This window comes from Pelobates fuscus, chromosome 7, assembly GCF_036172605.1.
Source record: "Pelobates fuscus isolate aPelFus1 chromosome 7, aPelFus1.pri, whole genome shotgun sequence".
Taxonomy (NCBI): Eukaryota; Metazoa; Chordata; class Amphibia; order Anura; family Pelobatidae; genus Pelobates; species Pelobates fuscus.
This window is the reverse complement of record NC_086323.1, coordinates 141131653-141146915: the sequence shown is the minus strand read 5'-3', so window position 1 is coordinate 141146915 and position 15263 is coordinate 141131653. Positions and strand designations below refer to the sequence as shown.

The following is a 15263-nucleotide window of genomic DNA, read 5'->3' as shown; positions in this document are numbered from 1 at the left end:
GGGGCCCGGGCCCCACATTCTATTTGTGCACATATAGATAGCGATAGATAGATAGTGTTGTGGTTTTAGTGTGTGTATGCTGTGGTTTTAGTGTGTGTATGCAGTGTGTGTGTGCTGTGGTTTTAGTGTGTGTGTGTGTTGTGGTTTTAGTGTGTGTATGCTGTGGTTTTAGTGTGTGTATGCTGTGGTTTTAGTGTGTGTATGCAGTGTGCGTGCTGTGGTTAACAGTGCTGTTACACCCACCCTCTGCGTTGCACCCATCTGTTATGATTAGCCCTGCTTAGGGACACTTCACCAAGCAGGATAATCCTCCATGCTCATGCCAACATCAACATATCAGCATCCGTGCATCAATGGCATCATTGTGGCAAATCTATCTATCTTACATACATATGTCTGTTGTGTGTGTCAGTGAGCTTGTGTGATTTCATTCTGAATGATATGCTTTTAAATATCTACCTATATATAATTAAAAATCATATTCTTCAGAAATAAATCACACAAGCTCACTGACACATACAACAGACAAGCTCACTGGTACTCACACACAAACTTACTGCAGACAAGCCCTCGGACACACAAGTTGACTATAGACAAACTCACTGACACACACAAGCTCTCTGACACACATACACAAACAAGCTTGATACAGACAAACTCACTGGAAACCACACAGAAGCTTACTACAGACAAGGTCAGTGACACATATGCAAGCTCACTAGAGACAAGCTCACTGACACACACAAGTACACTGAAACACACCCATGCTCACTACAGACAAGCCCAAAGACACACCCAGGCTCACTGACACAAATACACAAGCACACTACAGACAAGCTCTCTGACACACATGCAAGATCACTACAGAAAAGCTCACTGACACAAGCACACACAAGCTGACGACAGACAAGTTCAATGACACACATACACACAAACTCACTACAGTCCAGCTCACTGACAAACACAAGCTATCTGACACAAACACACACTCTGGAAAACATATACAAGCTCACTACAGACAAGGCTAGTGATGTGCACAGACGCTTACTAGAGACAAATTCACTGACACACATACAAGTTTACTGACACACACACACACTCACAAGCTCACTACAGATAAGTTCAATGACACACACACACACACACACACACAAACTTTTTACAGACAAACTCACAGGAACATACAGACAAGCTCTCTGACACACACTCTCACAAGCTCACTACAGATAAACACACTAACACACAGAGACACAGAAGCTCGCTGGTAAACATACACAATCAATATAAGTAATTGGCTGCTGCCAAACCTGCAAGTACCTGCTGTCACTGGCATTAGGGACTCTGAAGGATATCTCTTCCTCTTCCTGTCTGAAATGTCAAATCGGAAAAAAGCTTCCATTTGACACTAATAGGAACTGTATAATTTGCAATTGCATAAAAGTCACTTATTCCACTGAAATGGCACATATATAAATAAATAGTGCTTCGTCATATTTATTGCTTGCCTAAAACCTTGTTGATATTTTCTAAGGATTGAATATATTATTCATGTGACACCAGGACACACACACCTACCTACCATTAATATTAATATATGCTTGGTTTATGTATTTTCATACATGCCCAACCCCCATAAAAAAGATATCTGTTCACTGTGTGCTAAAAATAAACTATATATAAATTCATTCTATATAAATGAGCATTTAATGGCAGAATGCAATTCCCTAGGGCTGAAATCAGTATAGTTTAATAATATCATTCAGAGTCTTTCTGAACAAATCTCGCCAAATACTTAACATGTCATTATCTTTTTGAATGAAAGTACTAAACGCACAGATTGAGTTAACTCATTTTGCCCCTCTATGTCCAGTGAAAAGTGGCGAGGTATAACATACATGTTGGTAATGTTAGTTACGTACTTTCAAGGCTTATATATGCTAGAGCAAGGGTGCCCTAAAGGTAGATCCCCAGATGTTTTTAAACTACAGCTTCCATGACATTGGCGGATCCAGGGGGGGGGCAACGGGGCAATTGCCCCCCCCCCCGAGAAAATATTGCTGCCCGAGGCTCTCCCCTGCCGGTCCATGCAGGGCTGGTGCTATCCAAGCACCAGCCCTGCTGATTGCCATCACGGACCGGAGATCAGTGATCTCCCTCCCCGGCCCACACAGGCAGATTGCTGGGCGGCCGGCAGGGGAGGGAGTGAGAGAGAGAACCCGGGGGAGCTCTTACCTGCAGCTCCGCCGGGTTCTCCTCTCGCGAGCACGGAGCGTTACCATGGCAACGCTCCGTTCTCGCGAGAGTGAACTCTAGCCTGAGCTGCAGGTTAGAGTTCACTCCCCCACTAGAACCACCAGGGAATGGAAGAGAAAGAAATGTCTCCCCCTCCCTCAGCAAAGGTAAGAAGGGAGGGGGTACATTAGCTTTATTTATTTAATTATTATTTAATAATGAAAACAAAAAAAATTATCTTTTATCTGCCCCCCTATCCCCTCACACACTGCACCACACAGCCCCCCTAACCTACACAGCCCCCCTTACCTACACAGCCCCCCCCCTTACATACACAGTCCCCCTTACCTACACAGCCCCCCCTTACATACACAGCCCCCCCCTTACATACACAGTCCCCCCTTACCTACACAGCCCCCCCTTACCTACATAGTCCCCCTTACCTACACAGCCCCCCTCTTACATACACAGCCCCCCTCTTACATACACAGCCCCCCTTACCTACACAGCCCCCCCTTTACATACACAGCCCCCCCTTACATACACAGTCCCTTACCTACACAGCCCCCCCTTACATACACAGCCCCCCCTTACATACACAGCCCCCCCTTACATACACAGTCCCCCCTTACCTACACAGCCCCCCCTTACATACACAGCCCCCCCTTACACACACCCCCTTACATACACAGCCCCCCTATTACATACACAGCCCCCCCTTACACACACAGCCCCCCCTTACACACACAGCCCCCCCTTACACACACAGCCCCCCTTACACACACAGCCCCCCTTTACACACACAGCCCCCCCTTACACACACAGCCCCCCCTTACACACACAGCCCCCCCTTACACACACAGCTCCCCCTTACACACACAGCCCCCCCCCCCTTACACACACAGCCCCCCTTACACACACACACAGCCCCCCCTTACACATAGCCCCCAATACACTCACTGCCCCCCATACACACACAGCACCCCTCACACAAAAACACACTGCGCCACTCACGCACAAACACACTGCTCCCAATACACACACTGCACCATTTACACACAAACACACTGCTCCCAATATACATATTGCTACCCCATACATACACTGCACCCCTCTCACACACGCACTACCCCTTCATACACATACTGCGACCCTCACACACACTGCACCCCTCACACACATACACACTACAACCCCTATCCCGGCAGACATGGGTAAGTTATCAACATTTTTTTAAACAGTTTGACTACTTACTCTGGGAGGGCGCCACAGCAACTCCTGGCACCAAAACCACTACAGAGAGCTGTAGTGGTTATTGTGCCTGGATTGTTTATTAAAATAATCTGCCAGTGCCCCTCCCGAGATTAGCTTCTGGATCCGCCACTGTTCCATGATGCTTTGTCATTCTAAAGGCATGCAAAGCATTGTGGTAGTTATGTTTCTACAACACCTGGGGATCTACCTTTTGGGTTGCTCATTCCTAGAGCATGCACACCATCAACTGGCCAAGGATAAGGGGAAGTAAAAGACTTGGGAGTAGAGGAGATGAAAAATTGGGAGAAGTGCCTTGGAGGGGTCTTCAAATTCCAAGTGACATGAAGTCGAAAAAGAGAGGAGAAATATATGGTGCAGTATGTCAAATTTCCAAATTAAAAACAAAAGGGAATATACTTACATTGTAGGGAGCTATCTCTTAGCTAAATATGGTGCAGTATGTCAAATTTCTAAATTAAAACAGAAGGACATGCACTTATAGTGTAGGGAGTTATCTCTTAGCTAAGTATATTTCCTTCTGTTTTTAATTTGAAAATTTTACATACTGCACTATATATTTCTCCTCTCTTTTTCCACTACGTCACTTGGAATTTGAAGACCCCTCCAAGGCGCTTCTCCCAATTTTGCTATTACCCCCAAAAGAGAGACTCTGGTTTGGGGGTAATAGCTGCCTTTCACATTTGGACATTGTAAGTGCTAGAAACCTCTTTTATCTTTTATTAAGTAAAAAGACTTGTTCTAAGGGTTACATTTTTTGAGGGGAAAAGAGCAAGATGAGAGTGTACAGAGCAACACACCACTGTCCAAGCCAGCTGAGATATATGTCACCTGAAATGTATCCAGGACCTGACTGGCCATTTGGAAAAACTGGGCATATGATATGCCCATTGTGTGGCAATGGCCATATGTCGACAGTTGAATGAGGAAGTCAGGAGATCTCCCCAGCTGCCCTAGTGAATCAGAGAAATAGAAAACATAATGGCCACCAGGTTCTATATGGATTGGGAGTACAAATAAATATCACAGGACAAAGGCTTCCAGTCAAATCATTGAAGGACATTATTTTGGAATGCTCTTACTCTACTTCCATTGTTACGCTTATCAGTTCCTGGTATGTAATCTAATTCTTTTTATCCATCCATGTGTTTTGTCATTTTTTGTTGCCATATATTTTGAATGGTTGTGTCTCATTGTGCCATTTAGTTTTTTGCGATTTCTCTTTTTGACTTTTGTGATATTTTTGGATATTGGCATGTTGTTAGATATAATATGTGTTTCTGGATATTGGTATTGTAAGTCATGGTATAAATTGAATAAAGATTACTTATATTACTTATGTATATCACCCCTCCCTATTTTTTGTATTATGCTATTAATAGACTCTGTAGGCATCAGATTTTTTTAGTGAGCATCTATTTCCCGTTTGGATTCATTCATGCAGTCTTATTTGCAGGTTTAATGGTGTGCCCTCCATGCTAATCTTTTGTAATAACCGGAAATGTTTGAAACAAATAGTCCATTACTGGAACAAACGGAATGTCCTGGTCCTTAGCAACGTCTTCTCCTGCAGCAACAATTTAAATCTGATGTTTATGGATTCCCAAACTTAAAAAGACAAGGGTCTCAATCAGCACTTTCAAAAGCACCTTATTCCATTGTATAAAAAGCATGGTACAAAAAGTTCAAAGGTGGTAATAGAAGGTAATGGACACTAATGCAAATTGCGCAGTTAAGGCAGTTTCTATGAGACTTATATTTGGTCAAGATGCAGTTTCCTTCTCTCCCTCCTACTGACCCTTGTTGGCTGAAATGTGATTAGGTTATAAAAAGCCATGCTGCTTCCTGGAATGGTCTTTGATAATGTGGTTCACACCAGAACTAAATTATCAGAGCCCTCTGCAGGAAGCATCTCAAGTCTCTAGAGTTCCACACAATGCAACCAATACGAGAGTAGTAAGGACCCGTGGTGCAAGGCTAGGTCAGTATGTCACTAGGCTCATTTTCTGGCCCTGGGCCAATCATATGCCTAAAACCAATAGGGATCTTTCACTAGTAGATGTCTCTCCCCTCCATCCTATGATGAACATATGAGATCAGTTATAAAAGCAATCGATTATACAGAAATGCAACATATCAATAATATAGGAGAAAAGTGAGAATTACCAGTTTAATTATCTCTCTCGGCTCATTTGCTATTTATAATATAAAGTATATCTTACATTTTAAAGAACAGCAAGTTTTATATTATATCTTAGCAGTTATACAAATGTATTTAAGTACTTGGCAGACGTTTTTACTTATCTTGTCCAACAAAGAAACAATATATGTCTCCTGTATTTGACCAGATCATTATTGGCCTCTAACACCAATCGTCCTGTACTGCCTGATTCTGTCCTGGAGAAATATTTGATAAATTCTTGTCCCCTTAGTGTTTATTTAATGTGACTGCCCCACCAGCTCGTCTTTAAAGCCCACTCCCACTATCTACCCATCTATTATTATCCAAGTAAACTTGAAGATCAGGACAGTAAAGGAACACCTCTATTCCAAAGGGAATTGGACTTGGATTGATGCTTTTACCACATCTTTGTCTCTTTGAGCAAGGAAATGTTTTTGATGAAATCATTAAAGAGGACCTGTCACCCAGACATCAGGTTTTCTCTGAGGTGAGAGAGTTAAAAAAAGATCTATTCATTATACCATCTAAATTGCTAGAAGGTGTACACATCAAAAGATATTTTTTGATCTAAAGTTAATTCCCCGTCTATGTGTGGGCATATGCATTGTGGAAACGTGAATGGTACATTGTACTTGCCTGCATGGTACAAAGCTACACCGCTATGCCTAATGAAAGGAGATCTAATAACACTAATGTGGATCTGTGTATATTTTTTATCTATATATTTGTTAATAAAATCCTTTGCCAAGTCTATTGAAAATCTAGAAATCTAATCTTAGAGTGTGGTGACAGCCCATTGTCACTGCCTCCAATAGAATTCCTCAGTCTTTAGGTTACCCCTCGTGCTGACGTCGGAGGCCGAGGGACTTCAGCACTGGAATCAGGTAAATGGTTAACTCTCTGATATACATGAGGGATGCTGGGCCAGAGGGTAACGTAATGGGCTGATGTGGAGATCGAACATCTATCTCACTAGCCCAGCAAACTTTTATGTCAGGCAGGGGGTGGCCATAATGTTACTGCTGGGCTCCCTGGCTTTCCTCCCATGTGTGTGTATGGGTTAGTGTGTACATTCTGTTTGGGTCAGTTTGTGTTTGTTTGAGTCAGCATGTGTGGTTAAGTCTGTGTGAGTATGCGTCAGTCTGTGTGTATGTATGGGTCAGTTTGTGTGTGTATAGGTCATTGTGTGTTTGTATAGATCTGTCGGTTTGTATGGGTCAATTGGTGTGTGTATGAGTCTGTATAGGTGTGTGTATATGGGTCTGTCTTTGTGTATATGGGTAAATCTGTGTGTGTATTGGTTAGTAAGTGTGTGTAGGGGTCAGTCTGTGTATTTGGTTCAGTGTGCGTTTGTATGGGTCATTCTGTGTTTGTATGGGTCTGTGTGTGTCTGTAGGAGTACGTTTGTGTATGGGTCAGTGTGTGTGTTTGTATGGACAAGTTTGTGTATGTTTATATTGGTCTGTTTGTGTGTATGAATGAGTCAGTCTGTGTATGGATAGATCAGTGTGTGCTTTTATGGGTCACTCTGTGTGTGTACATGTATGGATCAGTCTGTGATTTATAGGCCAGAATGTGTTTGTATGTGTCACTGTGCGTTTGTATGGGTCAGTGTGTGTGTTTGGGCCAGTTTGCGTGTGTATGGATGGGTCATTGTGTGTAACAGTCTGTGTGTGTTTGTATGGGTCAGTGTGTGTGTGTATGGGTCAGTGTGTATTGTATAGGTCAATGTGTGTGCATGGATGGATCGATCTGTGTGTATGGGACATTGTGTGTTTGTGTATGGATGGGTCAGTTTGTGTATATGGGTCAGTATGTGTTGTATAGGTCAATGTGTGTACATGGGTCATTTTGTGTGTGTGTGTATGGATTGATCAGTCTGTGTATAGTACAGTTTGTGTTTGTATGGGTCAGTCTATGTGTGGATTGTTCAGTCTGTGTGTGTTTGTATGGGTCAGTCTGTGTGAGTATAGGTCAATGTGTGTTGTATAGGTCAATGTGTTTGCATGGGTTAATGTATGTGTGTGTGTGTGTGTGTGTGTAGGGATGGATCAGTCTGTCTGTATGGGACATTTGTATGGGTCGGTCTGTGTGTGTATGGGTGTATGCACACAGTACAATCCTACTCCCCACAAAGTACACCTCCCTACAGAAATGCAGTAAACTCCCACACATATACACTTTACCAACACCTCACCCCATTACATACACCTAAGCCCTATACATTGACACTACAACCGCTATATACATACATACCACAGCTCCTTGATACACACACATAATGCAACACCACTAAACATACACGCACACACTCAACAGGTCCTATAAAGGTACACGCGCATTCATACTACATCCCCATACTATACATAGTACACCATAAACAGGCCCCTTGACACACACACTTAACCACAAACATCTACTTTTGCACACACCAGCCCTGACCAGTTTTGTTCTTCGGTATTCCACTTATGGGGACACCAGAGACAAGACACCAGCAAACGTAGTGCGAGCCGGTCAATAAATTCACTTGCACTGTGCAAAACAAACACAGGGGATTTCACCTATCTTGGGATGGTGGAACTCTTTAGTGAGTTCCCTCACTTTTTCCCCCAGAACTTTAACTCTGAGTCAGTGTACATAACATTAACCAGGACCAAAAATAAAAATCTAATCTAGCTTTTATAATATATCTATTATAGGTCTCCAGCTTAATGTGTTACTACGTCATAAAATAATATATCTTGAATACACTACACTATTTTAACCCCTTAAAGGACCACTATAGTGCCAGGAAAACATAGTTGTTTTCCTGGCACTATAGTTTCCTGAGGGTGCCCCCACCCTCAGGATCCCCCTCCCACCGGGCTCTAGGGGGTGGAAGTGGTTAAATTTACCTCTTTCTCCAGCGCCGGGCGGGGGACTCTCCTCCTCCTCTCATCCTCCTCGGCTGAATGTGCATGTGCGGCATGAGCCGTGCGCGCATTCAGCCAGTCCATAGGAAAGCATTCTCAATGCTTTCCTATGGACGCTGGCTTCTTCTCACTGTGAAAATCACAGTGAGAAGCGCGGAAGCGCCTCTAGCGGCTGTCAATGAGACAGCCACTAGAGGCTGGATTAACCCTAAAGTAAACATAGCAGTTTCTCTGTTATGAAACTGCTATGTTTATAGAAAAAAAAGGGTTAAACCTAGCTGGACCTGGCACCCAGACCACTTCATTAAACTGAAGTGGTCTGGGCAGGGCCGGCCTTAGGGGTGTGCGAGCTGTGCGGCCGCACAGGGCGCCATGGAGCAGGGGGCGCCCTGTGGCCGCACAGCTCACACATGGCAGAAAAAATTAAAAAAATAATAATTTGCGGCGGGGGCGGAGCTTAGCGTGCGGCGGGGGCGGGGCTTAGCGTGAGGCGGGGGCGGAGCTAAAATGCCGTCTTATTGCTGCAGGGGAAGCAGGAAGGAGTCCCTGCTTCCCCCCACGACCAGAATCCAGGAGCTGCACTGCCTGTCTGCCTCCACAAGGAACAGAGGTAACTATGTGATTGTCTGCTTGTGTGTGTCTGTGTGTTTGACTGTCTGCCTGTGTGTGTGACTGTCTGCCTGTGTGTGTGTGACTGTCTGTGTGTCTGTGTGTGTGTGTGTGTGTGTGTGATAGCAATAGTCAGGGCACTTATTCGTTCACCCAAAGTTCTACTTCTAGATGAAGCCACTTCTGCATTGGACAATGAAAGTGAGAAGGTAAGAACACAGAGTATAATATAAATCCCAGTGAATGGTGAAAGAGATCTATTAGAGCAAAACTGTAATGGTTCTTGTCTAGATTAACACCAAACATTCAGAGTTCAGTTTTTCATGTAGCTGAGTTGTTTTTAATTACTTAATCAGGTGTAAACACTACAAATTCCTGTGACCCATAGCCTAAAAAAAGTTTTAAAAAACAAAAGAATACTGCTCCATTGCCAAATTGTGAGCTCTAATTAATATATTGATTGCCGTACAAATGTGTAGAGTGAGGAAATACAAAACTGTCAAGTCACTATGATGGATGCCTTTAACAGCACTCCAGATAACCAGATCTATGACAAAATGTCTTTGAAAATGGTTCTCTCAGGGAGTACAGACACTGCCAGATGGGAAGAGTGGAATAATTATGTACATTACAGATTATCCTCATACACAATCCCTAGTATGATACTTTTACCAATCCTTCTACACTTCTGTTTAGCTACACAAGGACATTAGATAGGAGAAAATTTTAAAAAAAGACTGCTTATCTAATGTTTGTGAAACCCTAGCATATCATAACGAAAACATGATTAGATACCTCAGACTTAAAAATTGTGTCCCTTCATATTAAAACAAATATAAATAAACGATTAAAAAGAAAATTAGGGTTCCCTGACACACCCCCAAAAAAAATTCAAGAGGCCCAACAAGGGACCTCTACTCTTCATCCACCATCAAATTGGCTATAGTGTGAAGAATAATAGAAATAAAGGCTCAAGAGATGCTAAAGATCCAGAGGACCTTACCTCATCAAATCCAATATTTTGAAAGCGGGTTAATATACAACAGTGTACAAGAGTATACTCTTTGGTTAATTGATTTCCTTGCGACTACAGTTTGTTTGTCTGTTTAGAAAAGGTTGGAATGCCTGTTCCCGTTTAGTAAAAAATTGACATCAGGCACTCCAGCAACCTTTTTTCGATTGAGTAGGTTTTTTGGGGTAAATTTTGACAACCACATGCTTTTCTTAGCTTAAATGTTGGTCATCATACATGTAATAGTTAGCATGTACAAGTGCATCCTTTGAAGAAAAAATATCTTTTACACAGCAACTTCTACCATGCATTTCTGGGCCCAACTCTTTTTAACACACCCATGTATATTAAATCATCCAGACAAAACATACAACATTTTGCATTGTGGATTAAGAAAGAATTATGGGGTCACAAGAAATTTCAAAACTTCCCTATCCTTTCAGTTAGACTGATCTCAATTATAGAACTGCTGTCCTTTTCCAAATTGACACTGAATTTCATCTGAAATTTCCATTAGCTGTCTATGTTATTGTCTGCTTGTGTGTGTCTGTGTGTTTGACTGTCTGCCTGTGTGTTTGACTGTCTGCCTGTGTGTGTGTGTGTGTGTGTGTGTGACTGTCTGCCTGTGTGTGTGACTGTCTGCCTGTGTGTGTGACTGTCTGCCTGTGTGTGACTGTGTGTGTGTGTGACTGTGTGTGTGTGTGTGTGACTGTCTGCCTGTGTGTGTGTGTGTGTGTGTGTGACTGTGTGTGTGTGACTGTCTGTGTGTGTGTGTGTGTGTGACTGTCTGCCTGTGTGTGACTGTGTGTGTGTTTGACTATGTGTGTGTTTGACTGTGTGTGTGTGTGTGTGAGACTGCCTGTGTGTGACGGCCCTGGGTCTGGGTACATAGTGGTCCTTTAATGACACAATTTATGAAATAAAAGGGAATCATGATGGAATATTTCTGTCATGTGTCCTTAATGGGTTAAATGGTCAGTTTGCAACATATATAAGCTCTTACATTTGGTTTCTAATTCACAATTCTTAAATTTGTCATCATTATTATATCTCTAAAATTGATGAGAGAGCAGCAAAGACCCCAGATTTTCACACTTTCTCAACTTTAACAAATTGGTATGTATATGACAGTTTCATAAAATTCCATTCTGTAGAGGTGAAAGCCATTTATCGTGCATTAACTGCAACAATGCACCCACCAGCTTCTTGTTTCTTAAAAGGGACACTATAGTCACCAGAACAACTACAGCTTAATGTAGTTGTTCTGATGTGTACAGCCTGTTCCTTTAGGCTTTTTAATGTAAACACCGCCTTTTCAGAGATTCAATGCATCTATTTGAGGAGATGCTCAATGGCGCAGTTGCGCATGCGCAAAAGCCTTGCAATGCTTTCCTATAGAAAAGCATTGGATTGGCTGAGATTGTCAAATTTGATGATCTCTGCAAAGGAGGCAGAGCGGGGCGGAGCCAGCCACAACAATACTGACCTTTTTAACAGTGGAAGGGGGCGTAGCTCTAAACAGCGGTTTTAGAACTATAGTGTCAGGAATACACGTTTGTATTCCTGACACTATAGTGTTCCTTTAAAGGTATACATATACATATTTACTTAGGGAACACATAAAGCTGTCCTAGAAATTGGTAGCATGGCTTCAAAAGGAATCTCAGCTGTGATGTGCTTTTGTGTACATTTCATAAGATATACATATGCTTATTTGCTAGTTGATGTTATGATACATTTTATAGCACTACCACATAGAACACAGAACTTCACAATTGTAAACACTGGTTAAAATAAGCTTATGACATCTTTGAACAATTCATCTGATGCTGATTAATGGAGATTAATCCTTTTAAAACACCATGCACACATTTGTATCTGAACGCTGTATTTATAATGCATTAGCTAATATACTGTGAACTTTGTAGTCTCAAGTGCATTCTGTCCTGAAGCTGAGTTGCATTGTGCTATTAAATCTGGCCTTTGAGGACACAGTTCAAAGATTTTTGAATTAAAAAGAATTGATACTGTGTATCAATTTATTGTATTAATGTCCCAGTTCCGGCGTTAGTAACCATTTCAGTTCTAAACGTTTGCCAGCAAACGCACTCTATCAAAGAGATATATTTGGCAACATGTAGAGATCATGAAGAGGTTCTTCACTGGGAATTATAGAGTGGCTATGATTAAGTTGGGAAATAGTAACATGAATTAGTCACAGGCTCATTTAAGAAAATCCGTAACTGGGCACTAAGGGTTTTGAGTCTCCTTGGGGAGTAAAGTACTATATAAAATTAGATGATCATTTCTGAAATAAAAAGTGAATATAAACAAAACGAAGAACGCGATAGAGAAAAGAATGTGATATTCACCAACTAACAAATGGTCGAAAAGTAAACCACTGCTTGACAGTATTAAAGAGACATGGTCACTTCCCTGGAAGCAATACGGTAAACATTGAATACCCCTATAACTTGTTTTAGTCCTGTTTAATTTTTTTTCATGTTTGTGTTTTTATAATAATACGATTTGTTAATTCCATAATCTCATTAAGACAAGGTGAAGCCAGGGCAAACATTGCAAATAAAGAGAATACATTTAAAAATATATATATATTTTTCCTTTTTTCTGTATGCTTTACATAATCTGACTGCCAGGTGCAAAGGACAGAGTTTATAACAATGATTGACAGGCAGCTAAAATTGAGGTGGCCAGTTGTAGCAAATTTACGTATTTTTTTTTTATTTATACGTATTTATTAAATATAGTGAAAAGTAACATAATATTAAAAATCCTGCAATGTGACATTTTGCCTTTATGTTATATATTAGTAAATAAGCAAGTTTGAGCAAAAATGAGACACACAGATTTTATTATACAACTTGGAGTTTTGGTGTAATCGTATATGTCAAAGAGGAAGCTAAGACTTTTACTCCAATAACTTTTTAATGTAAATAGAGAAAGCAATGCATTAATAATAGTACCCCATAATAGTACCCCATAACCTTATTAACCCATCCCATCAAATTATTATTATTAACCACTCCCCCGTCTGTCCGAATTATTAACTTGTGTTTACAACTCCTGTACACAAACAATGTAATAGGCATATTATATAAATGATAAATCGTTTACACAGTTTGCTGCAGCAATGCTTCCTAGACCCCTTGCCCTCCAAGATAGGGCGAATTGTCTTTTTGACCTCTTAAAGGGACACAGTCATGCACAAACCATGTGTGTGAATGGAAGTCAGCTTTGGGAAGGCACAAAATATGTGATCGGTATAGTGCTGAGTAGACTTCAGTGTCATCATGTACGAACGGATCAAATGCCCTTTTAATTTGTGCCTCAACAAATCGACCAGTCCAGGATTTATTTGCGGAGTCAGACAGATCAGTTAGTTTGGGCACAGATCAAAAGGCATTTGATTCGTTCGTCCTAGCCGAAACTGATTTGTCAAGATTAATTGTTGCTGCTTTCTCTGATCGTCACAGTGGTGGATTTAAACGTCTCAATAATCGAACGTAAAACACTTGGGATCGCAAAAGTGGCTGACACAGATGCCAAGTAGTCCAGCATCCTAGAGTGGGTTTTAACACTAAGGGGTTTATTTACTAAACATTGCATTGTAGTGAACTGCAAAACAGACAAAACAAGTGCTAATCTGAAAAAATGTGGTTCGATACAATTCAGTGCTTAGTGAATAAGCCCCTAAGTAGTCAATTCTCAATTGTGTTTTTAAAGAAAAAATGCTCACCACTTGGCTTACACATTGTACAGATTCAATTTTAAGGACATTAAAATAGGGGTCTGTCATTTTTTTTGCCTGGCAGGGTCTCTTTAACCCCTTAAGGACACATGACATGTGTGACATGTCATGATTCCCTTTTATTCCAGGAGTTTGGCCCTTAAGGGGTTAAATAGAAGAAGTAAACTGAAAACCTTGTCTCAACTGTACCGTGACCTTGGAATTAATACATTGCATATTCTGTGAAATCACACTTTATTCTATTTTTATATATTCCAAGTCTAGATGTAAATAATAAGCCCTGATTATAAACTATTCCGAGGATTTCAGACTGCCCACTTTTTATTTTTACGCCTGGCACATCTGCTTCTGAATTACATAACAACATTTCCTCTGGCTTCTATTAGCTAACTTTATAAAGAACCACATATGGCTTTCACAATCCTACCAGGAGCGCGAGATGTCAGTTATCATCAAATAAGCATCTTTAAAGTAAAATACATAATCACCTTGAGGAGTGTCCAAATTCAGCATCCATTGGACGTTTGGTCTTCAGTTGGAAGAAATGGAGAACTTGTACCATTAAGAGTAAGCTCTAAGCAATGTCCTAATATTGCAGTTTAATTTTCAAACAATAAGCTCTTTTGGAATACGGGCTGTTCCAATCCCATGAACAAATCCAATGAAGGTTGGAGAAGCTAGGAGACTCGTGCATGTAAGGTTTTTGCTTACCGTTTTATCTGGCTTTCTGTCCCTCCTCCTCCTCCCCCTCCCTTCCTTTCCTCTTGATTTTTCTCTCCAGTCCCTGCTTCGTTTCCTCCAAAGCTCTGAATTATGAAGAGGGGGGGGGGGGGGGAAGAAGTATAAAACTCCATGATAAAAAAAACATTTTTTTCCCCAATTATTTTTTTTTTATATACCCAGGTTAATAGTGTATACTTCCTTGGAATTTGCTATGACATATTTGCAATACTTATTTTTTAAGCAGTGATTGACAGTGGACTCTAGTGCTACGTAGTAACTTCATCCCTTACTTAAACGATTTCAATAGAACGCTGAAAATAGTTAATGATGATGACTTTCTAACTATTGTGTCTCATTTATTTGGTGCTCATGACAACAGCAAAATTCAAGTGTCACCACATCAATAGAAGAGATGGCATTTAGTGAAGTCAGACTAAATCTAAAACAAACAGGGTTTTTCCACTAAATTCGGAATTTTCATGAATTAAGTCTATACGGCAAAACTGAGACAAAAATAGCCACGTTGTGACTATTATTGAGTTGGAGAATTTC

At 41.1% G+C, this 15263-nt stretch overlaps 1 protein-coding gene across 1 annotated transcript in view; it reads right to left on the bottom strand.

The window, feature by feature from the left end:
• KLHDC8B (kelch domain containing 8B) overlaps positions 1–14699 on the bottom strand; it is a 173807-nt gene extending 159108 nt beyond the window's left edge. Inside the window, exon 1 of the mRNA XM_063426719.1 lies at positions 14477–14699. The gene's annotated coding sequence lies outside the window, so the exon portion shown is untranslated. The remainder of the gene's footprint in view (positions 1–14476) is intronic.
• Positions 14700–15263: the final 564 nt, after the last annotated feature.